This window comes from Ambystoma mexicanum, chromosome 1p, assembly GCF_040938575.1.
Source record: "Ambystoma mexicanum isolate Mex_15411 chromosome 1p, UKY_AmexF1_1, whole genome shotgun sequence".
Taxonomy (NCBI): domain Eukaryota; kingdom Metazoa; phylum Chordata; class Amphibia; order Caudata; family Ambystomatidae; genus Ambystoma; species Ambystoma mexicanum.
The window spans coordinates 25,018,221-25,043,130 of NC_090921.1; the positions used below are offsets into that span (position 1 = coordinate 25,018,221).

The following is a 24,910-nucleotide window of genomic DNA, read 5'->3' on the forward strand; positions in this document are numbered from 1 at the left end:
TGATCCTGCGAGGGCGGGGAAGTAATCACCCCTGCCCCAGAAGACCCACATGCCTGGGGATGATCCTGCCAGGGGGAAAGGTAAGCACCCCTGCCCCACAAGACCCACATGCCTGGGGTTGATCCTGCGAGGGGGGGAAGTAATCACCCCTCGCCACAAAACCCACATGCCTGGGGATGATCCTGCCAGGGGGAAAGGTAAGCACCCCTGCCCCACAAGACCCACATGCCTGGGGATGATCCTGCCAGGGGGAAAGGTAAGCACCCCTGCCCCACAAGACCCACATGCCTGGGGATGATCCTGCGAGGGGGGGAAAGTAATCACCCCTGCCCCACAAGACCCACATGCCTGGGGATGATCCTGCGAGGGGGGGAAGTAATCACCCCTGCCCCACAAGACCCACATGCCTGGGGATGATCCTGCGAGGGCGGGGAAGTAATCACCCCTGCCCCAGAAGACCCACATGCCTGGGGATGATCCTGCCAGGGGGAAAGGTAAGCACCCCTGCCCCACAAGACCCACATGCCTGGGGATGATCCTGCCAGGGGGAAAGGTAAGCACCCCTGCCCCACAAGACCCACATGCCTGGGGATGATCCTGCCAGGGGGAAAGGTAAGCACCCCTGCCCCACAAGACCCACATGCCTGGGGATGATCCTGCGAGGGGGGGAAGTAATCACCCCTGCCCCACAAGACCCACATGCCTGGGGATGATCCTGCGAGGGGGGGAAAGTAATCACCCCTGCCCCACAAGACCCACATGCCTGGGGATGATCCTGCGAGGGGGGAAGTAATCACCCCTGCCCCACAAGACCCACATGCCTGGGGATGATCCTGCGAGGGGGGGGAAGTAATCACCCCTGCCCTACAAGACCCACATGCCTGGGGATGATCCTGCGAGGGCGGGGAAGTAATCACCCCTGCCCCAGAAGACCCACATGCCTGGGGATGATCCTGCGAGGGGGGGAAAGTAATCACCCCTGCCCCACAAGACCCACATGCCTGGGGATGATCCTGCGAGGGGGGGAAAGTAATCACCCCTGCCCCACAAGACCCACATGCCTGGGGATGATCCTGCCAGGGGGAAAGGTAAGCACCCCTGCCTCACAAGACCCACATGCCTGGGTATGATCCTGCGAGAGGGAAGGTAAGCACCCCTGCCCCACAAGACCCACATGCCTGGGGATGATCCTGCGAGGGGGGAAAGTAATCACCCCTGCCCCACAAGACCCACATGCCTGGGGATGATCCTGCGAGGGGGGGAAGTAATCACCCCTGCCCCACAAGACCCACATGCCTGGGGATGATCCTGCGAGGGGGGGGAAGTAATCACCCCTGCCCCACAAGACCCACATGCCTGGGGATGATCCTGCGAGGGGGGGAAAGTAATCACCCCTGCCCCACAAGACCCACATGCCTGGGGATGATCCTGCGAGGGCGGGGAAGTAATCACCCCTGCCCCACAAGACCCACATGCCTGGGGATGATCCTGCGCGGGGGGAAGTAATCACCCCTGCCCTACAAGACCCACATGCCTGGGGATGATCCTGCGAGGGGGGAAAGTAATCACCCCTGCCTCACAAGACCCACATGCCTGGGGATGATACTGCGAGAGGGAAGGTAAGCACCCCTGCCCCACAAGACCCACATGCCTGGGGATGATCCTGCGAGGGCGGGGAAGTAATCACCCCTGCCCCAGAAGACCCACATGCCTGGGGATGATCCTGCCAGGGGGAAAGGTAAGCACCCCTGCCTCACAAGACCCACATGCCTGGGGATGATCCTGCGAGAGGGAAGGTAAGCACCCCTGCCCCACAAGACCCACATGCCTGGGGATGATCCTGCGAGGGGGGGAAAGGAATCACCCCTGCCCCACAAGACCCACATGCCTGGGGTTGATCCTGTGAGAGGGAAGGTAAGCACCCCTGCCCCACAAGACCCACATGCCTGGGGATGATCCTGCAAGGGGGAAAGGAAAGCACCCCTGCCCCACAAGACCCACATGCCTGGGGATGATCCTACGAGGGGGAAAGGTAAGCACCACCCCCTCCCCCCTGCCCCACAAGACCCACATGCCTGGGGATGATCCTACGAGGGGGAAAGGTAAGCACCAGCCCCACAAGACCCACATGCATGGGGATGATCCTGCCAGGGGGAAGGTAAGCACCCCTCCCCCCTGCCCCACAAGACCCACTGCCTGGTGATGATCCTGCGGGGGGGAAAGATGAGCACCCCTTCCCCCTAAGCCCCACATGCTTGTCTCAGAACGACTCCTCCCTTTGGTGTGCTCCCCTTTAAGGGATCATACGTCCCTGCTAAGGGCCCTTGCACCAGGCGACTAATTATTATTTTTTATTAGTGTACTCAGTTTGATACAAACTTTTCACTACTTTACATTTACTTTAAAAATATAATTAATCACATCTCTTTGCTCCACAATTTACTTGTTGTTTCCATTATCAGTTCAAGTTAGGCTATCGCCACATTTCCCTTGACATTTCCATTTTTAATTTCAGTCAGCCTGTTGCCACTCGACTGTAGAGTTCCCTCAAAACATGTTACTGTGGCAAATTTCAATCTTTGGTTTCTGCATTTGTAGATAAGTTCCTACCACTTTTTAGTTCTAGACCGTATTAGTCTATAATTTGGTCTCACAAATGAGCATCTCTCAGGTCTAATGTTTCCCGGCAGAATAAGGTTAGATATTTAAGAGTTTCATCATCACTGTTGCAAAGGCAACAGCCCAGTTCGTCTTGGCATCTTCCATATCTTTGCAATGTGGTTTTGTTGTGCAGTACATTTAGTCTGAGTCTTAATAACAGATCTATTTGTTTCAGATTGGGAAAGTTTACCAGGTAACCAGGAAGTACATTCATTACTCCCCAGTTAGATTTCAAAAGGGTGTGAGTCTGAGAATTTGTTCTCGCTTCTTGATATTTGCTCCAATCCTCTGCCCAAAGTGTCTTTTTTACATTCATGGGATTTGTGGCTAAAGCATCTATGGTCGTTCCAAGATTAGCCAGAATACTACCATCCTGTTCTGCTTGCGTGTGCCGGTACGGCCTCCAGGTCAGACCCGGTGGCTCCAAGGGCACCTGCGATCAGAACTCCTAGTATGGCGGTACGGTAGCAACAGTGCCGGTAGCGATACCAGCGCTGTTGTTGCCTTACCGCCAGCCTCGTAATGAGGCCCAATGATTGGCTGTAAAGAGAATTTCCCATACTACCAATCTATCGCTTTCCCTTGTGCAGTGATTCGTTTTACTTTCGTTCTTGAGGCGTTGAACCAGACTTTCTCGCTCTTTGACGTGCTTGGCTGTACTCCCAGGTATTTTAATTCATTTACTGGTTCTAGTTTGTTTCCATTTAAATGCCAAATTTCTTTTTTCTTTGTGTTCCGTCTCATATCACCCAGCACCATCATATCCGATTTCATGGCATTTATTTTCAGATGTTTATTATGTACTTATTTTTCTAATTTATTTAAGGACCTCTGCAGGGCAATCTTTGTTTGGTCTAATAAAATTAGATCATCTGTATAGAGGAGTCTGCTGACTTCATTTCCATTTATCTTCAGTGGAAAGGAGCTTTTATTTTCAGGGATCGACTGTTGGTCCTCTATATAGAAACAAAACAGTGGCTACCAAAGGGCATCCCTGCTTTAGGCCCTTTTTTGTCACTATTTTGTTGGAAATAGTCCCTCGTTGGTCAAGTTTTACTTGAATTGATGTTCTTGAATAAAGCTCTTTTATAGCTTTTAGCAGGTCAGTTGGAGATCCTTTTGACTCCAATTTCTGCCATAGCATGCTTCGATCAATACTATCAAATGTCTTGCGTTTTAGGGTGGCGAGGTCAGAGTCATACCAAGAGTTGCACTTGGAGGTAGGCTTCAGGCGGATTCGCATGACCCGGGTAAGGACATCGAGAGTGTTTGTGATTGAAAGATGCAGGTTGGAAAGGGCTGTGTCAGAGTGAGTCAGCCGAAGGAAGAGGAGAGAAAGTAGCGGCAAAGGCCTCCACTGACACACGCTTCATGGGCCAGATGACCAAGAAGCGTGGTGGCAGTGCTGGCGGAGGCTTCACTTGGGGGACAGAGAGTATCAGTTGGGAGGAGAGCAGGAAGTGGTCAGTCCAAGAGAGATGAGTGGTGAGAGGGATAGAGAGCTGGATGTCCTAGGAGATTCTGACATCCAAGGTGTGCCCAGCAGAGTGTGTCGGACCAGAGGGTAGAATAAGAGAGAGTGTTGCAGAGATTGCGGAAGAACTCTGAGGAGGGATTGGAAGCATACAGATGGATGTTTGGGTCTCCACGAAGGAGAAGTTGAGAGGTAGTGGCAAGGAGGGTCAGCCCATTCAGAGAGGAAGAGGGCAGCCTGGCCAGGTGGCCTGTAGATGGTGGCCACAGTTAGAGAGAGGCCAGGAGAGAAAGGGAGCCTGCTGACCAGGCATTCAAAGGAGGAGTAGGCTTGCGTAGGTAAGGCAGAGACAGGCACCCACTCCGGAAAGATCAAGGTTACTCCACCTCCAGGACGTTTGGTTCAGGGTTCGGAGAGGATCTTGTAGCCCTCAGGAAGGAGAGTGTCCAAACTTGTGACAGAACGGGCCATGAACCATGTCTGGGTGGGAGCAAGGACATCCAGGTCCAGTTCTTCAAGAAAGTGACAGATGTCAGAGGAGTGTTTTACTGCAGAACGAGACTCAAGAGTAGCGAAGTTGAGCAGGTTGCCACATTTGAAAGACTTCCTGGGAGGGGTACAGGCTTGAGGTATACCCTGTCGAGGTGGTAGGTGGGCGTGGGGTGGGCAGAGGAGGAAGAGGAGTGTGCCAGAGCAGTGGCCGAAAAAGTAGTAGGAGAAGGCAGGAAGTTGATGAGATGCCAGAAATGCCTATCAAAAAGGAGGAGATTGGGCTGAGGGCCCTGGACCAAGACAGTGCCATTCAGATAGACATTAATGATGGTCTTGGAAAAGTGGAAGGAGGCCAGGAGGACTTCCCACCTAGTTCCACCATTAATGGGCGAGGAGGAAAATGGAGAGAGAACAGAGACCATATGGGGGTCCATAGGTCTGGAGAAGGAACGACAAAGAGGATGTCGGTGAGAGTCTGTCTGGAGGAAGCACTGGTGTAGGTATCAGTGATGGGGAGGCCTGGGTTGGAGACCAAGATGTCCCTCTTGAACTTCTTCCTCCCAGATTTAGTGAGAGGGATAGGATAGGAGATAGAGTAGCAGTTAGTAAAGATAGGAGAGATGGAGAACACCATAGAGGGTGCTAGGAGGACAGCAGGGGAGGAGGATGGAAGAGGGAGGGTAAGACGCACGACACAGGATGCGCAGAAGGGACTTTCAAGGGTCAGACACTAGGAAGCACACAGAGGAATAGACAGGTGAAGCACAGTGGTACATGAACCCGAGTGGGGTTGCAACCCAGAGGGCTGGCGGGGAGAGGCTAGTTGGCAACACAGCAGCAATGCAGCGATGGTACTGTCCTGGGAGAGTTTAGGTAGGGCTAATCAACCGGTGATAAGATACTTCAGTGAGGATATGTATATGACAGGAGTGAGACGGGTGTGTAGGACAGTTAGAAAGGGTGCAGTGAGTAAAGCAACAGCCTGGCCACATGCCTCATAGGTTGCAACGGGGTGACGCCTGCAGGCTCCATGCTACCATGGCGGAGACCGGCATACACCACTGGAGCCGATTGCTGTCACTGTACTTAGCCTCAGGATCGTTTTCCAAGGGGCTGCCAGGCAGGGGCTATCTGGAAGGCTACCTAATTAGGACCCAGTTCACCAATGGGAGGTGGAGGGCGGGAGGGAAGGAGGAGGGGGGGGAAGGGACAGGAAGCAACAAGGGGAGGGGAGAGGCAAACACAGGCACAGTGGGCCAAGGAGGGAACGTGGCAAAACATTGTTATTTAAGTAAGGCTTGAGCCCTGCACAAGCGCTGTGGTGCAAACCTGATTGCAGGAGTTGTTTTTCAAAGTATGAGCCCACTGACTCTAGCAGGCAACACTTACCCCACCATGAGGATTGGACTGAAATGAAGAGAGCTCATTTGTGGTCAAGGTACACACGCGGAGTAGGGCCCTTTCACCAATGGGAGTCAGCAGGCGGGAGGTTGGAGGGGGAATGGACAGGAAGCAACAAGGGGAGGGGGAGAGGGAAACGCAGGCACAGTGGCGCCAAGGAGGACACGCAACAAAAAATGAATCATTTAAGTAAGGCTCTAGCAGGCAACACTTATCCCACCACACGGATCAGGCCAAAAAGCTGATGACGCTTCTTGTGGCAGACAACAGGCAGCAGCAGCATAAAAAGTGTGTGGGGCCCCAAAGTCTTTAAATTGGCTGGGCCGCGTTTGTCAGATGCAGCCCAGCACCCAGAGGCACTGTGGGAAGCCCCTTACAACACTACTCAGCTTGGGCCACGTCTGTCAGGTGAGGCCCAAGGAGTCCAAGTGGGCCACCTGTCCAGGGGAAGTGGCCCCTTCATTTAAACTTTGCCCAGGAGGACTTGAGTGCTCCCCTACTATGGGGAGCTGTAATTAAAGGTGCCCTGGCCCTGTGGTGATAGATGGCTGGCCACCTAAGTGGGGTGGCAGTGCTCATAGTGCTCCCCTACCTTTCACGGGAGCGCTTTCCTGGCTCACACAGCAGCGGTGTTGGTGCAGAGCGGAGTGCCTGTCAACCCTCTCTCACGCTGGCAACTGTCTTATTTCTCTCTCCTTAGAGTAAATGGATCCTTGCATGACGACGCGCAAGGACATTTCACTCTTTTTTTTTCCCCCTTTTCCTTTTCCAGATCCCCGGCGTGTCTCTCGTACCGGGGAGCCAATTCTTTTTATTTTTACCCCACACAGGGGTTACACCGGTCTTCAAGAGAGGGATATGATATGGCATTTAACGCGCCTATACACAAGTGTTTCAATCGAGAGGGGAGGGTGATAAGAAGGGAAGATATTCACGTAAAAAAAGGTCTTTGCCATGAGACGATAGTGATAAGTTCACTCACTTGGAGTGCCATTAGATTGAGTGCCAGCCTAAAATATCATAAGATTTTTCCTTGGTAGCTACATTAAGCTAGAGTGTGATTAATGTTCACATGAGGATAACCCGTTCCCCCCTCCCTTTTTCTTTGTTCCTAGTAACAAAGCACTGAATACACAAACATTTATGATGTGTTTATAAGCGAGTGTCCCAAGACACGCAGAAGCAATGAAAGGTGGGTGGACAGTTTTGTATATAGGGTTTACATGCAATGGAACCTCCCATGGTCAGTTTTTTAAATCCTACTATATCTTTTGTTTGAAGTGTTTATCTGGCGTGGTTCTCCATAACTGGGGAACTATATCTTTATATCGACTTGAGCTGGGTGTCCTGAGGAAGGCTTGGAGGGACGCATTATACCTTTGACTGATGCAACACACAGTCTTCCCTCTTTAGCCAGAAACACAATGTGTCGACATTTATAGTGAAACGTTTGTCACACTGTTACTAACTCCACCTAGACACGGCATATGTACACTGACCCTCATGCCCATGAAATAGGCTTTTTAGTACAGCCGTCTCCAGTGGCTGGTGATGCATTACTGATTGTTTAGTTTATAATTTAAATGTATGATATGTGTTCTTGCTTGATTTGAATACATTATTTTAAGTTTCCTGACCATGAGTACTGTTGAGTAGTCTATTTCAGTACTTAACAAAGCTTTGGTCCACCTACTGATGTGTGGAAGGGCGTGGTCGCCTGTGTTCATCTCTTCTCTGTTGACATGTGGATTTGGGTGGCCTCAGTAGTGATGTGTATCACAAAAGGTAAACTCCCAGAGTGTGTTGTTATTGGGGGATCAAATCTAAAGGAGGAGTGAACATGTGATCAAAAAAGGAAGGAAAGAAATGATTCCCCTCTCTACACAGACCTGGTAATTTGAGAAGTGAGTGGTTTTTACAGCATGTTCAACATATACTCAACATGAAAAACACTTATACTAACACCATTAACAACACTTGTATTATAACAAAATTGAGCTATTTTAATAGTATTCATATAAAATGTAAAATGGAACAGTTATCAAATGAGGTTAAACGAGTACAAACATTTAGAATAAAATCAAAAACATAGAACTGTGAACACAATTTACAGAAATCAGAGAAAAACAGGGATTTAGGTCACTAAATGAAATGTGCTATATGAGGTTAGTTCATATGGCTACTGGGGTTAGTAGTCTTTCACGGAGATAGTCGACATGTTTCGGCCATGAAATACATTAGACACTATCTCTGGTGTCTTTTCAAAGGTTGGTATTGCGGCCATCTTCAGGACTAAGAATTTCTTCTGGAGAGACTTCAGGTAAATGATTAACCCTGTGTTGTGATGCTGCATCAGCGTCACTGATCTATAATAATAAAAACAAGTAGTTGCTAACCGGGATCTTGTGTGTTTCTAAAGTTACCTCCAATTCATGAGCTTAAGACAAATCAGGTATGTATACCACTTTGTTTAGGACACCCCAAAGGAATTGGCTGTCTTTCAAAGAGTGAAGGGTTGGAGGAAAAGGGCATTTGCTACTTAAGGAACAGAGGATCTTCATTCAGAGAGATCTGCATGTTGTGTATCATACGTGTATAATAACATATGTGCGAACAAACAACACTTCAGAAGAAAACATGACAAATTCAAAAACGGAGCAACAGTTCAAAGTTTAAAAGAACAAGTGTAAAACCACCCCAATCTCTTACTTCTTTTTCCAGGCTAGGTGAGACAGAACAGAGGCTGACGTGGCTGCCTCTATATTTGTGATTGCTTTAGGGGTACCCCTGTGAAGGTGGCACGGGACGTCTGGTCCTACAATGTAATTGTTAAATGTTAGATATCTTTATTTAGTTCATTTTGGGCTCAGATGTGCTGCTATGCGTATCTACAACAAAGAGAAAGGGACCAGGGGTGCACTGTTGGTGTATCACCACTGGTCCGACATCACAAGATTGTTTCATTTAAGAAAGAACATAAACACATAGAAGGCTGGATATCTTAGCATCCAAGGTAGGGCCTAATATTTAACAATGTCCAAACACATGGTGGTATCTAAACCAAACCCATCACTGATAAAGAACAGGTGTATATTCTAGCAAACATGTCGAAAAAATTTGATTGTAAACATATGCTACAGTCGCTAGGTGTCCATGCTTTACTGGGCTGGAAAAACTTACTTCAAGAGAATGGAGTCAGAGGCACCATTCACAACGTCATATAAATGAAAGGTAATGGTCGGCTCGATGCTTGTTGCTTAAATTCCGAGGTCCCTGTAAAGTTTCTATGAGACACAGAAAGGAAAAAGCCAAACGATGATGCATAGGTATAGATGGCATTAGGTCTATACTGGTGATAACTCATGTTCAGTTACAACTTACTACAGAGTTAGAGTCTGTCGTTTTATAGGGTAGGGTTTAGGACTCTGTGCTGTCAGGTAGCTGAATCAGCTAGCGCATGCGAGTAGCCAAACGTTCTTACTGCAAAACACAATGTACAGCGATAACGCTACCGTAATAGCATAGCTTAATTGTATAAATATGCTCAACGAGCAACATCAAGCACTTACTAATGCCGCAGAACAAGGCTGCATCCGCAAAGCCGGGTATGAAATACGTTTACTCCAAGTGGCTGCCGGATGTGAACGAGTTAATGCGGCAGCGCCGAAGTCTGATCTGGGTGACCCCAGAGTCGAATGCCGGCTAGACGCCAGGTCACGACGCGAGCTGTACAGTGGTGAAACAAGACAGAAGCCGCACGTTAGTGCCGACCGTGATATTATGCACGGCAATGCTAAACACGAACAACGGGAAAAGGGCAACCTCACACAGAGAGCACTTACTTGTTACGGATAGTGTACACCTTCTGGTCCCAGCTATGGTGTAAGAGAAAGTCGCGTCCGACTTAAAGTCATGTTTATTTATGGAAGAAGGCGATTGAAAATGATGAGCATCAGAGTAACATGATGCCGTCAAGGAAGCTCGTAATTTAAAGGAGCCGAGTACACGCATTGGTGTGAATGCATCGGAACCACAGAATTACATGGGTTCAACAGCGATGAACACAGCCCGTGATGAAAAGACGGGCCTTTGTAAGATGGCAAAGAGAGCTGATTGTTGAACCATTATGACAGATCCATAGTATAACAGTTGTGCTCACACAAATGGACTCAAGTTATAGTGAAGACTAGATCGATGATAAATTTGTGGAGGAGAGTAATGATTTTAACAGATACAACAGTGATGGTGGCGAGTCATAAGGGTCCTACAAGGACCAGAGGAATAAAGTGATATATCACAAAGAATACACACAGTTCGTTTAAAGGCAATAGAAAGCTAAAAAGTGCCACAAATCAAGGCAGAAATAAGGCGCAGGGGGGAGGTTGAAGTTATCCCAAGAGGCTATTCCATTCCACTGAAGAATTAAGGCCTTGTTTGACCGTATTCAGGGTGTATTGCCTCCTCTTGCATTGGGAAAGATTTTTTGGATAACGAACCATTGTATGTCGTTGTATTTGTGGTTCTTTGTTTCTTAGTGGGTCACTAAAGGTTTCTTGTCTGTTTTTGTTTTTTAGACAAGACCTATGTTCGCAAATTCACTGTCTTAGAGGTCTGCTGGTTTTACCTATGTGTAGTAGGTCGCAAGGACAGCGGATGCCATAGGTAACCCAATCTGAGGCACAGTTTGAAAAGTGGCGAAGCTCCCATTTTTTACCATTCAGGTCGACCGATTTCAGATTATTCGTCAGAGAGCACACTGAGCAATGGCCACATTTAAAGTGGCCAGTGACCGGAGGAAGGTGCCATAGGGTAGTCCGAGTAGATGGAGCCGAGGTTTGCGGATACGTGTGGACTAGAATATCTTGAAAGTTTTTTTGGTGCTTAAAAGCGAACCTAGGTTGCGCTGGAGAGAATTCGGAGGTGGACAGCATATGCCAGTGTCTTTTTATACTTTTACGTAGTCCATTACTGATGGGGCTAAAGGTTCTGACGCATGCGATTCTTTCTTCTTGATGTTTGGGTTCTGGATGAAGACATCTATCTCTATTGGCATGTTTAGCCCTTTTATATGCCGAATTGATGGATCTTTTTGGGTACCTGCATATTTTCAGACGCTTCTTAAGGTCTTGTCCTTCCTAAATATTGTTTCCTAGATTAGAACAGTTTCTTCTCACTCTTAGAAATTGTCCTATCGGTAGATTTTCACATAGGCCAAGAGGATGGAAGCTATTAAGTTTAAGTAAGGTGTTCTTATCTGTCGGTTTATGGAACAAGTTATTTTGTAAGAGGCCTGTTTCTGTTTTGTAACTAAGAAGATCAAGAAAAGGATTAAAAAAATAGGAAAATATAAAAAAAAATGCAGAAAACTACAAAGAAACCTATCCATATCTAGTGGAATCATTCTACGATGATCAAAACAAACTATCTCAAAATAGAAACAGAAATCGCCTAAGAAACAAATATGTTAGTTTCTCCAACACTTCGAATACCACCACCAGCAGTGACTCTGACAATGCCGGTACATCTAATCGCACTAACCCCAACAACCAACCCCAATATTTTCGCGGGAGGTGCAGGAGGTCACGCAACTGGCAACAAGGGCCTCCGAGGATGCAGACCTGCAATTGGCGGGGGCACTCCGCAGAATTGGTGATACTGGTTTTCAATTTGTCATCTCACCATCTGACTGAGTCAGAAACTAAAGTTCATAAAAACGGACTCAGTTTTGTTCCAGTCACAAAACCAAAGGACTTTTGACACCCAACTTGAATTACAAAAGTTCTTTCGCCTGATCCGTTTAAAATACTTCTTGAAAGACTCGCCGACCACTACTAAACAACCGAGCACCACAGGCCTAAAACCACCATCGACCTTCACTCCACTGGACTGTATGGTCAGCCCAGCCATTCTCGCATTTGAGAATAAAATCAGGGAAGAAACCAAAAACTTACGTAGTGTAAAAAATCATCACAAAGACACCATCACGAAAGAAGAGAGGAGCGCTATTGTAACTTAATTCCATCTTAGAGCCTTTATCGATGTATGCAGACTGGTTCCTGAGACCTTTTGTTAAATCTATGAACTCTTTCATAAATGATACCACCAGTATGATCAATATTCTCGATTCAGTACGGACAGACCAAGAAGATCTTTTAGTCACGTTAGATGTAACTGCACTCTACACGAGCATTCCACAAGATGAATGTCTCAGGGTCATGAGATTATTTCTAGACAAACGGACCGACACCTTAACTAAAGTCCCTACATCTTTTATTCTTGAATGCATCCGCATAGCACTGACTGAAAACGTTTTTCTATACGACGTCAATTTTTATAAACAAACACATGGCACGAGCAGGGGGGCGACCTTTGCACCTGATTTAGCTAATCTTTTCATGGACCACTTTGAGGCAACTTCCATATATCATCCTAACAATCCATTTATGAATAACATCAGTAAATGGTTTCGTTACATAGACTTATTTATGGTGTGGAAAGGCAACTCTACTCAGTTAGATTCTTTTTTAGTCTGGTTGCACAATCATAACAAAGATATCAACTTTACCATGACCCACGACATAAAACGAATCCCTTTTCTTGACCTTCTTATTTACAAAACAGAAACAGGCCTAACTTGTTCCTTAAACCGACGGATAAGAACACCTTACTTAAACTTAATAGCTTCCATCCTCTTGGCCTATGTGAAAATCTACCGATAGGACAATTTCTAAAAGTGAGAAGAAACTGTTCTAATCTAGGAAACTGTATTCAATAAGGACAAGACCTTAAGAAGCGTCTGAAAATATGCAGGTACCCAAAAAGATCCATCAATTCGGCATATAAAAGGGCTAAACATGCCAATAGAGATAGATGTCTTCATCCAGAACCCAAACATCAAGAAGAAAGAATCGCATGCGTCAGAACCTTTAGCCCCATCAGTAATGGACTACGTAAAAGTATAAAAAGACACTGGCATATGCTGTCCACCTCCGAATTCTCTCCAGTGCAACCTAGGTTTGCTTTTAAGCACCAAAAACACTTTAAAGATATTCTAGTCCACATGTATCCGCAAACCTCGGCTCCATCTACTCAGACTACCTATGGCACCTTCCTCCGGTCACTGGCCACTTTAAATGTGGCCATTGCTCAGTGTGCTCTCTGACGAATAATCTGAAATCGGTCGACCTGAATGGTAAAAAATGGGAGCTTCGACACTTTTCAAATTATGCCTCAGATTGGGTTACCTATGGCATCCGCTGTCCTTGCAACCTAATATACATAGGTAAAACCAGCAGACCTGTAAAACAGCAAATTTGCGTACATAGGTCTTGTCAAAAACCCAAAACGGACAAGAAACCTTTAGTGGCCCACTATTAAACAACGAACCACAAATACACCGACATACAATGGTTTGTTATCCAAGAAATCTTTCCCAATGCTAGAGGAGGCAATAGGGATTTGTGACTTGGCCGTTGCAAACAACGATGGATCTACACCCTGAATACGGTCAAACAAGGCCTTAATTCTTCAGTGGAATGGAATAGCCTCTTGGGATAACTTCAACCTCCCCCTGCGCCTTATTTCTGCCTTGATTTGTAGCACTTTGTAGCTTTCTATTGACTTTATACGAACTATGTGTATTCTTTGCGTTATATCAGTTTATTCCTCTGGTCCTTGTAGGACCCTTATGACTCACTGTGAGGATACACCCCCGGAGTCACCTAATTTGAACAGTGGCGGGACTTCTAGCCCACTCACCAACATAAAGTTAACAGAACACCCTGTACCTACAGTCATGGACGGTGAAAACATGCCGCACATAATGAAAAAACCCACTCTGCCAGGAGATTCCAAAATAAAATCTACAGAGACTACTGTCAGAAAACTACTTCTCCCACAATGCACTATGCTGAATCACGAAGAAAAGCTGCCAAATCACTTAGTTCCAAAATGCATAGTGACCTTCACCTACCTTATTACTAAAGCAGAAGAAAGGCATTCAGAAGGGACAGAATATCAGGAGGGCGGGTGGAATCCAATAATAACCAGGGAGGTCAGGTGGGAGAGCCCAGAGAGAAAAGCGAGGAAAGGGTGGGGTTGATTCATGAGAGCACGGAAAGATTGAACACACCTGGACTTGGGAGGGGAGGGGAGGACAGCATTTTTAACGCATGCGTGGATTCAGAGAGGCTGTCTGTCCTTTCTTTATCCAGGGAGAAGGCGAGTGCAAGGAGAAATGGAAGGAGGAGGCAGCAGGTTTTAACTGGGCATACTGATTGCCAGAGCCACAGGCATGCAAGAAGTCCGTATGCGCGAACTCTCGCCGCAGAAAAACGCAGAGTCCCTCTGACAGGGGCTTACTTGAAAAGCACCATTTGGCCGGGATAAATGCTGGCTGTTAGACGCCACGGGCATTGATTTATGGACTGTTTACTTTAACCCACGGAACCAAGGAAAGAAAAGGTTACCGGAAAGGACATCTTTTTTTTTTTATTGAACTTCAGATAGGAAGTCTGAAGCAACGCTTAGTGAGTGCCTTAGGAGGAAAAAGAAGCCCACAATAAAAGGCAAGGACATTTAAAAGACTTCTGTTTTTTTTTCTTTCTTTACATTAATTTGGCCTTAACCCGTGTCACAGCACCAACCCTGATTTAAGGCCTTGTTCAGGAAAGTGAAAGGAGTGCTTCCTTGAAAAAACGAAAATCGTGCTTGTGTTGAAAACTGCATTTAAAGTTTTTTTTTTTTTTTTTTTCTTTCTGAATAAAAGGATTTGGTGCATCCTCAAATACGCCTCCCGCCTGCTGATTAACAGTGGTGGCAGCGGTGGGATAAAGATAGCGCCTCGCCAACCACAAAACAATGGAAGCGGTAATAAAAACCTTGGCTGAGGGTCAGCAACAGTTACAGCAACTAATCCAGGTGCAGGGACACCAAGCACAAGTAGATCGCCAGGCCCTGCAGCAGGCAATCCAGGTACAGAATGCCGCCCAAGATCAAGGTAGAGAAGCACTACGAATACTGGGGGAAGCCTTAGCGGCAACAAGAACTCAACAGGCAGTTCCACCCACAGTACTTCAGAAATACCAAACGGGGGATGACCCAAGTTTTTTCTTTGTCAATTTTGAACGAATAGCAAGCAGCAAATCCCACAGGGGATACCCCATATGTCGAACTGAAAAAAACTATCCTAGAAAGACTGGGAATGGATGAAGAGTCCTATAGGATCAAGTATCGGGAGACCAGGCTCAAACCAGTAGAGAGCCCGAGACAACTATTTTATAGAATTCAGGACCTCGCAGAGAAATGGTTGCAGCCCAGCACCTCCACCATTGGGCAAATCAAAGACAAAATCATCCTTGAACAATTAGTAGAGGCCATGCCCGGACCTATACAGAGGTGGGTCAGACAACACCACCACCTAACACTACCAGAAGCCATAGACGTAGCAACCGCCTTCCAAAAAAGCCGGTACCCCAAGGCCCTTCCTGACACCCCAAGTGAAACAAAGTGGAGACGCGGCCACCCTGCGCAATGGGCCTTACAGATCGATATCGCCAGGCAGAGCCCAGACCTCGGCCAGAGATCAGAGCGTCCTCAGGTAATGGGGGTCCGAGAACCCCTGGGGGCCCACAATGCTTTGAGTGTGGTGAATGGGGGCACATAGCAAGATTCTGCTCCCGAAAAGCAAAACCAGAACCGATGGAGATTGGAACCATTCAGTCCCAGGAAATCCGAAGACGGCGACTCCCGCACGTGATGGAAGTAACTGTGGATGGACACCCCGCCCAGGCCCTGATGGACAGCGGAAGTCGTCATACAGCGATCCAGCACCATGTAAGCAACCAAGAAGATAACCAGGTAAGCGGAGTAGTTGTGAAATATGTGCGTGGGGATGTCAAAGAGTATCCTACCAGAGACATTACTTTGGGGATAGAGGGGGAGCAGATTCCAATAAAAGCAGCAGTGATACCTACACTACCCGCCCCAGTCCTGATAGGTACCGACTTACCCGGATTTGAAAAATGGCTAAAAGAAGCACCGTATTCCGGATCAGAACTGAAAGGGTGCCCACTTCGGGAACGGTTGTCACGGGCCCAGAAAAGAGAGAATAAGTGGGGATGGAGGGCAGAAGCCCAGGAAATAGCCCTGATAAATTGGAAAGTAGAGGATCATATACCCTCATTCCGCACCGAAATAGAAACGGATGACTCACTAAAACGGGCAAGAGAACAAGCTCATGACCCAACCCAAAATACAGCTCCACCCCATATTTTAGAGAGAAGCAGGGTCTTTACTACAGGATAACTAGAGGGGTAGACCACACAGAAAAAGAACAACTATTGGTACCTCTGTCCTATCGCAAGAATTTGGTGCAACTAGCACATGACCACAACACAGGGGGGCACCTGGCAGAAAATATGACTCTGAAAAGACTACTCCTGAACTTCTACTGGCCGGGGATATATGCAGAGGTGGCTAAGTATTGTCAGGAATGTTCCATCTGCCAAAAGACCAGTAATCGTATTCCGCCTCGAGCCCCGTTGCAGAGGATGCCCCTTATTAAAGAGCCTTTCCAACGAATCGGGATGGATATTGTCGGCCTCATAGAATCTAGCAGCCGAGGGTATAAGTTTCTCTTGGTGATAGTGGACTATGCCACAAGATACCCGGAAGCGTTTCCCCTACGAGGTATCTCAGCTAAACAAGTCTGCGACGTCTTGCTCCCATATTACGCCCGAGTGGGAATACCCCAAGAAATAGTGACAGACTAAGGAAGCAATTTCATGTCCCTTGTAATGAAAGAAGTGTGTAAAACATTAGGAATAAAGAATCTGAAAACTTCTGTGTACCACCCACAAACTGATGGACTTGTGGAAAGATACAATCAGACCATAAAACAAATGTTAAGAAGGGCCACAAGTCCCACAGGATTGGGGTGGGACAGAACACTACCATGGGTACTGATGATACTGCGCGACACGCCCCAATCCTCCACAGGATTTTCCCCTTTTGAACTTTTATTTGGAAGGCAACCAAGATCTATTCTGAAAGTGTTAAAGAACACGTGGGAGAATCAAGAAGAGAAAACTTTGTCTGAGTATGTAAATGACTTACAAGAACATTTGGGGCACCTCCGGGAATTTGCACAAGAGAGGTTAGGTCGAGCCCAACTACAACAAGAAAAATATTACGACCGAGGGACCCGATTACGCACCTTTAAAGTGGGAGACAGTCCTGGTCCTATTACCAACAACTACCAATAAAATGCTGGCACAGTGGAAGGGTCCTTATCAGGTCACAAAAGTCTTAGGACCGGTGAACTATGAAATAGCCCAGCCCGACAGAAAAGAAAAAAACAAAAATTATCATGTAAACCTGCTCAAATTGTGGAGAGAGGATACCCCACAAATACTGTGTGCAGCCCTCTCAGAATTATCGGTGGCGGAACAGTTGGTGCCCAACGCACCCAGTGGTTTACATGACGTGATGGTCGGGCAACAACTGAGTAAGAATCAACTAGCAGAGTTGTTTGGATACCTTGATCCTGTATCAAAAGTATTTTCCGGACTGCCGGGGCGAACCAACCTGGTGTCGCACCACATAAAAACAGAACCAGGCAAAATAGTCCGCCTCAGACCTTATCGGATACCCGAGGCCAAACGGGAAGACATAAATAAGGAAATAAAGGAAATGCTGAGACTGGGCACCATCATACCATCCAAAAGCGCCTGGTGCTCACCAGTGGTACTCGTACCTAAGCCTGATGGGTCCACAAGATTTTGCATGGATTTTAGACAATTGAATGCCATATCTCGCTATGAAGCTTATCCCGTGCCTAGAATTGATGAGTTAGAAAGGTTAGGAGCAGCAACATACCTAAGCACACTGGACCTCACAAAAGGGTATTGGCAAATACCACTGCACCCGGAGGATCAAGAAAAGACAGCGTTTGCAACCCCTCAAGGCCTCTTCCAGTTTACTGTCCTTCCTTTCGGTCTGCATGGGGCACCGGCCACTTTCCAAGCCCTGATGGACCAAATCCTAAGACCACATGAACCATATGCAGCTGCCTACTTGGATGATATAGTTATTTTCAGTACCACCTGGGAGGAACACTTATCCCATCTTAAAAAAGTAATCATGGCATTGGGAGAAGCCGGCTTGCACATAAACCCTAAAAAAACCAAACTGGCAGCAAACACTACCAAATACTTAGGATACTCAGTGGGTGGAGGAGTGATAACACCTCTGTTAGACAAAGTACAAGCCATACAACAGCTCCAAGTGCCCAGCACCCGGAAGGGGATACAAGCTTTTCTAGGATTTGTGGGATACTACAGAAGGTTCATTCCTCACTTTTCCTCTATAGCTGCCCCATTGACAGACGCCCTCAAAACCAACAAAACGCTAACAATCACCCCAGAAGTAACCCGGTCCTTTTATTCTCTGATCAAACTGATCGCTAACAGGCCGGTTCTACACTGCCCCGATTTTTCCAAGCCTTTCTTTTTACAAGCTGATGCTTCAGGGTGCGGCCTGGGGGCTGTACTATCACAGGGAACAGAAGATGAACTCATCCCAGTTGTTTTTATAAGCAGAAAACTGTTATCACACGAACTTCCATATTTAACCCTGGAAAAGGAGTGCTTAGCCATAAAATGGGCAGTGGAATCTTTACGTTACTATCTGCTGGGTAGACAGTTCACCATTTTCACGGACCATGCTCCTTTACGGTGGCTAGCAACACAGAAAGATTCCAATCACAGGGTATTGCGATGGTTTCTTACATTACAGCCATTCCGATTTGTAACCGTGCACAAACCAGGAAAATATCAATTGGTAGCGTACTATCTGTCTCGTTCCCTAGATCAGCCCGATCGGCATGATTCCTTGAGGGAGGTATGTGAGGATACACCCCCGGAGTCACCTAATTTGAACAGTGGCGGGACATCTAGCCCACTCACCAACATAAAGTTAACAGAACACCCTGTACCTACAGTCATGGACGGTGAAAACATGCCGCACATAATGAAAAAACCCACTCTGCCAGGAGATTCCAAAATAAAATCTACAGAGACTACCTGTCAGAAAACTACTTCTCCCACAATGCACTATGCTGAATCACGAAGAAAAGCTGCCAAATCACTTAGTTCCAAAATGCATAGTGATCTTCACCTACCTTATTACCTCAGCAGAAGAAAGGCATTCAGAACGGACAGAATATCAGGAGGGCGGGTGGAATCCAATAATAACCAGGGAGGTCAGGTGGGAGAGCCCAGAGAGAGTAGCGAGGAAAGGGTGGGGTTGATTCATGAGAGCACGGAAAGATTGAACACACCTGGACTTGGGGAGGGGAGGACAGCATTTTTAACGCATGCGTGGATTCAGAGAGGCTGTCTGTTCTTTCTTTATCCAGGGAGAAGGCGAGTGCAATGAGAAATGGAAGGAGGAGGCAGCAGGTTTTAACTGGGCATACTGATTGCCAGAGCCACAGGCATGCAAGAAGTCCGTATGCGCGAACTCTCGCCGCAGAAAAACGCAGAGTCCCTCTGACAGGGGCTTACTTGAAAAGCACCATTTGGCCGGGATAAATGCTGGCTGTTAGACGACACGGGCATTGATTTATGGACTGTTTACTTTAACCCACGGAACCAAGGAAAGAAAAGGTTACCGGAATGGACATCTTTTTTTTTTATTGAACTTCAGATAGGAAGTCTGAAGCAACGCTTAGTGAGTGCCTTAGGAGGAAAAAGAAGCCCACAATAAAAGGCAAGGACATTTAAAAGACTTCTGTTTTTTTTTCTTTCTTTACATTAATTTGGCCTTAACCCGTGTCACAGCACCAACCCTGATTTAAGGCCTTGTTCAGGAAAGTGAAAGGAGTGCTTCCTTGAAAAAACGAAAATCGTGCTTGTGTTGAAAACTGCATTTAAAGTTTTTTTTTTTTTTTTTTTGTTCTGAATAAAAGGATTTGGTGCATCCTCAAATACGCCTCCCGCCTGCTGATTAACACTCACCACCATCACTGTTGTATCTGTTAAAATCATTACTCTCCTCCACAAATATATCAATCTAGTCTTCACTATAACTTGAGTACATTTGTGTGAGCACAACTGTTCTACTATGGATCTGTCATAATGGTTCAACAATCAGCTCTCTTTGCCATCTTACAAAGGCCCGTCTTTTCATCACGGGCTGTGTTCATCGCTGTTGAACCCATGTAATTCTGTGGTTCCGATGCATTCACACCAATGCGTGTACTCGGCTCCTTTAAATTACGAGCTTCCTTGACGGCATCATGTTACTCTGATGCTCATCATTTTCAATCGCCTTCTTCCATAAATAAACATGACTTTAAGTCGGACGCGACTTTCTCTTACACCATAGCTGGGACCAGAAGGTGTACACTATCCGTAACAAGTAAGTGCTCTCTGTGTGAGGTTGCCCTTTTCCCGTTGTTCGTGTTTAGCATTGCCGTGCATAATATCACGGTCGGCACTAACGTGCGGCTTCTGTCTTGTTTCACCACTGTACAGCTCGCGTCGTGACCTGGCGTCTAGCCGGCATTCGACTCTGGGGTCACCCAGATCAGACTTCGCCGCTGCCGCATTAACTCGTTCACATCCGGCAGCCACTTGGAGTAAACGTATTTCATACCCGGCTTTGCGGATGCAGCCTTGTTCTGCGGCATTAGTAAGTGCTTGATGTTGCTCGTTGAGCATATTTATACAATTAAGCTATGCTATTACGGTAGCGTTATCGCTGTACATTGTGTTTTGCAGTAAGAACGTTTGGCTACTCGCATGCGCTAGCTGATTCAGCTACCTGACAGCACAGAGTCCTAAACCCTACCCTATAAAACGACAGACTCTAACTCTGTAGTAAGTTGTAACTGAACATGAGTTATCACCAGTATAGACCTAATGCCATCTATACCTATGCATCATCGTTTGGCTTTTTCCTTTCTGTGTCTCATAGAAACTTTACAGGGACCTCGGAATTTAAGCAACAAGCATCGAGCCGACCATTACCTTTCATTTATATGACGTTGTGAATGGTGCCTCTGACTCCATTCTCTTGAAGTAAGTTTTTCCGGCCCAGTAAAGCATGGACACCTAGCGACTGTAGCATATGTTTATAATCAAATTTTTTTGACATGTTTGCTAGAATATACACCTGTTCTTTATCAGTGATGGGTTTGGTTTAGATACCACCATGTGTTTGGACATTGTTAAATATTAGGCCCTACCTTGGATGCTAAGATATCCAGCATTCTATGTGTTTATGTTCTTTCTTAAATGAAACAATCTTGTGATGTCGGACCAGTGGTGATACATCTCCAACAGTTGATCACTCTAGTTGTTGGGCATGGTTTGTGGGTGCAGGCAGAAGGTGGGGGGCAGTGTTCTGGTCCTCTTAAGATATTGGCGTTGTTATCTGTGAACGTGTTCCTTGGTGTGTTTTTTTTGTTTTTTGGTCCAGGATGTTGTTGCTGCCGATGTCTCTTTGCAGTAATCATTGTCTGTTAAATAGCAAGGGTTTGAGTCATTTCCGGAAGATGATCGTCTTCTGCTGTGGTTCTAGGTTCTTTGGGCATCGTGTTCCAAAGGTTTGCAAGTAGACGTGAGAACGCTGTTCCTGCAAATTTCCTTTTCTCATATTGTTTTGTCGCCATTTCTAGGTCATTGCTTGATATGAAGTCCCTTCTTGGCTGGAAGTGGCTGATCTTGGCTTGGAAGAATTTGGCTCCTTGTCGGTGTAAGGCTTTGTGGGCGATGCATTTTGTTACTATTAGCCAGTGTAGGCTTTTCAGAGCTGAAGTGATGTGGAGTTAATGTATGCATGACCGTATCCTCCTGACCCTTGACGTTACCCCACTCATTTGCAGTCCCTCTGGTTGTCTGCTACTTGGCCTGGTCTCCCCCCCCCCCACCCCCCTGCATTTCCCCATTTTCTTACATGCAGACATCTCTGATTGAATGTATGTGCGTTGTTAATCCTGGTACAGTAGTCTCCACCCATTAATAAGCCGCTCTGCACACACTCTTTCATAGACTCCCAGTTGGTGATTCTTTTCTTTAATTCACTTCTGGTGCAGTCCCACTAACCACATCTAGAGGGCTCTCTCTACTGGTTGTGTTCCTGTTGTGCTGAGTGAGCACTGGGTTTGGATATGTTCGGATTTATTCTTGGGTTTCTTAACTGTTTAGCGTTTATTTGAGCATTTTGTGACCGTTTTTAGAGTGTGAACTATAATGTAAATAATTTTACTTTCCCGGTTAAAAAGTGTTCCTAAACAAAGGGAGAAGGGAAAAATAAATGTGTGTTGATGTAAAACAGACACTGCAAAGTGAATCAAAATTGTACATAGATAGAAATTAATCCACCATGTTCCAGCCTCATCTCTGACGCTTGATGCAAATCCGCCACTAAAGTTGTCCTGATGTGTTAAGTGTCACGTTTGTTCTCTCTGGAGGCCAGTGTTTTGGTGTTCACATTGATGTGCATGGAGCTGGCATCTTGGCCACATTTCTGCCATTCAGTATTTGCTTCCGCGTTCCATGTCTGTCTGCTAGGCTGGCCTTACCCCATTTTGTCAAGAACTCGGGTAGGGGTTCACATGTAGTTGACATGCCGCTTTTCTGACCTCCAAGTTTGTCGAGGGACGTCCTCATCGTCATCATCACCAAAACCTATGGCTGTTACATCTGCATTTTATGTCTGTGAACTCTGTGTGTGCATGTGCGTGTTCAGTAATGCATCCGACACATGCACAGACTGTCACCACACATGCTATGTTACATGATATTTTCTGCAAGTGTCATCTCTGTGCATGCCTTTTTCTATGCAACCCAGAAGTACATATTGATTCCCCACATTTACACACATCATTGAACTTTCTCAACTTTGTGCGTTCTCTCTGTGTTGCTCTTTCACACTTCTGCACCTCTGTCCATCTCGCCTTACTCGCTTCTCATTCACACTTATCTGGCATTGAGGTGTTTGTGGATCCCTCAGCTTTACGCCTTTGTGGTAGTTCTATGGTCTCTAACTGTACAACGCTCTCCCTCGCTCGACACTGTATTTGAAATGTCTGTATCTCTCACCTTTGTATCTTGGATGGAGGACTGTCACTCAACTCTGGGCTTTTCACGCAGGGTCAGACTGGGCCATAAAATTGTTTCGGGCATCAATGTAGAAGTGGCGATTCATTCCTTTTGTGACACTGTTTGAATATTCCCAAGGGGGAGTTTTTTGAGAAAACGTGATGCAAATTGTGCATTTTAAAGAATTCTTATTTGAATGGATTGTGTCCTTCTACATATTCCTCACCTTTGATATTCGTAACTCGCCGGCTTTGGAATACATTTCTCGGCAGAGGGTGCTGTGCACGATGTCGTGGCGTTGATGTCCCTCGGGGGCCACCGTGGCGTGTCAACGTCATCAGTAGTATATGTAGCTTGTGCCACGCCCATTGGCTTCAGTTCCATTTTTCCAAAATGTTCTCTTTGCGGAATAACAGCGGACATTGTTTTTCTGTTGAAAATGTCTTCTTCTTCAACCCCTACGGCCCCAAAGTCGGGATTTAAGAAATGTTATGACGGTGGGTCGACAAATGTCGATAACTGAGCCACCGGACCGATTACTGCAGATCCTGTCAGTCCATGATAGAAAAAGCTCTCCGGCTACACAGAGGTAAATTTGCAGTGGGGAGGGAAGCTTCGAAGGCTGCTTCGAAGAACGATAAGAAGTCCGAGGAGTCTAAAGACTCCACTCTGTGTAAATGTTCGAAGAGGTCCCGGTCCAGGAGTCGATCGAGACAATCTTCTTCTTCGAAGCAGAGATTTCATAGGTCTCCCTCTTCGTCATCGGATGCCTCTACAGAGACAATTGGGCGCCGAACTAGGTCAGATTTCCCTAGTAAATGGAATGCATTTAAGGTAGAGATGATGCAGATCTTTGAGAGTGCGGGCCCAACTCCCTCAATAGAATCATGCAAGAGCCATGCCCCGGTCGCTCCTTTGATCTACTTCGGCAAAGGCAAGTAGTAAGTCGGATGCTCGGGATACCCGACCCAACAAAAAGGCATTGAAGGTATCGACTAGCAAGTCGAGTCCATCTCCAATACCGTCGGAGTTAAAATCGTCGAGGCCTTTGACGAGTTTGGCGACGGCATCAGCGCCGATTGCTTCAACCCCAAAATCGAGGGTGGTTTCTGATAAATCGACCCTTTTCTCGAAGCCGTCGACGGAATCTTAGATTCTATCGAAGCACATACCGGTTAAGGAGAAATTCTTCACACCTGTGCCGAAAAAATACTTTTTTAAGTCAATGTCCTCCATTTATGAAGAGATAAGTGACATATGACCAAGTGGAGTGCAATTTTTGGCACTAGAAAAAGCTACCTGAAGAGCTCATTGACTCAAGAGTTGAGGATGAAGGACCTCTGTGACTCCCTCCAATCTGCTAGTGGTTCGGCACTTCACCAGAGCTGTAGTTTGGTAAACCTGACCCGTCAGACTATGCTGATTCAGGTTATAGAAACCTTATGAACAGAGTCACTGAGTACATGGGTTGCAGTAGGGCTTCACCAACATATGAGCAGGATGACATGACGGACATCCTGGACCAGGGTCATCAGAAGGACCCAAGTTTACCTTTTCATAAGGCCCTTCAGAGGAAGGTGGTAACCAATTGGGAAGCTCCAGAATCTGGAACTGCTGTGAACAGGAACTTCTCTAGGAAGTATAGATCCTCTAGCAGTGATCCCGACTATCTCAGCAAACACCCCATGCCTGAGAGTTTGGTAGTCCGGCTGTTACTTCAACCAAGCAATCTGCCTATCCCTCTATTCCCCCGGATAGAGACAATAAGAGTGGA

The 24,910-nt window shown here is 46.6% G+C and overlaps 1 protein-coding gene across 2 annotated transcripts in view; it reads left to right on the top strand.

Moving 5' to 3' along the window:
- LOC138564517 (zinc finger protein 345-like) overlaps positions 1 to 24,910 on the top strand; it is an 88,965-nt gene that overhangs the window by 1,116 nt on the left and 62,939 nt on the right. The gene's annotated exons all lie outside the window — the stretch shown is intronic.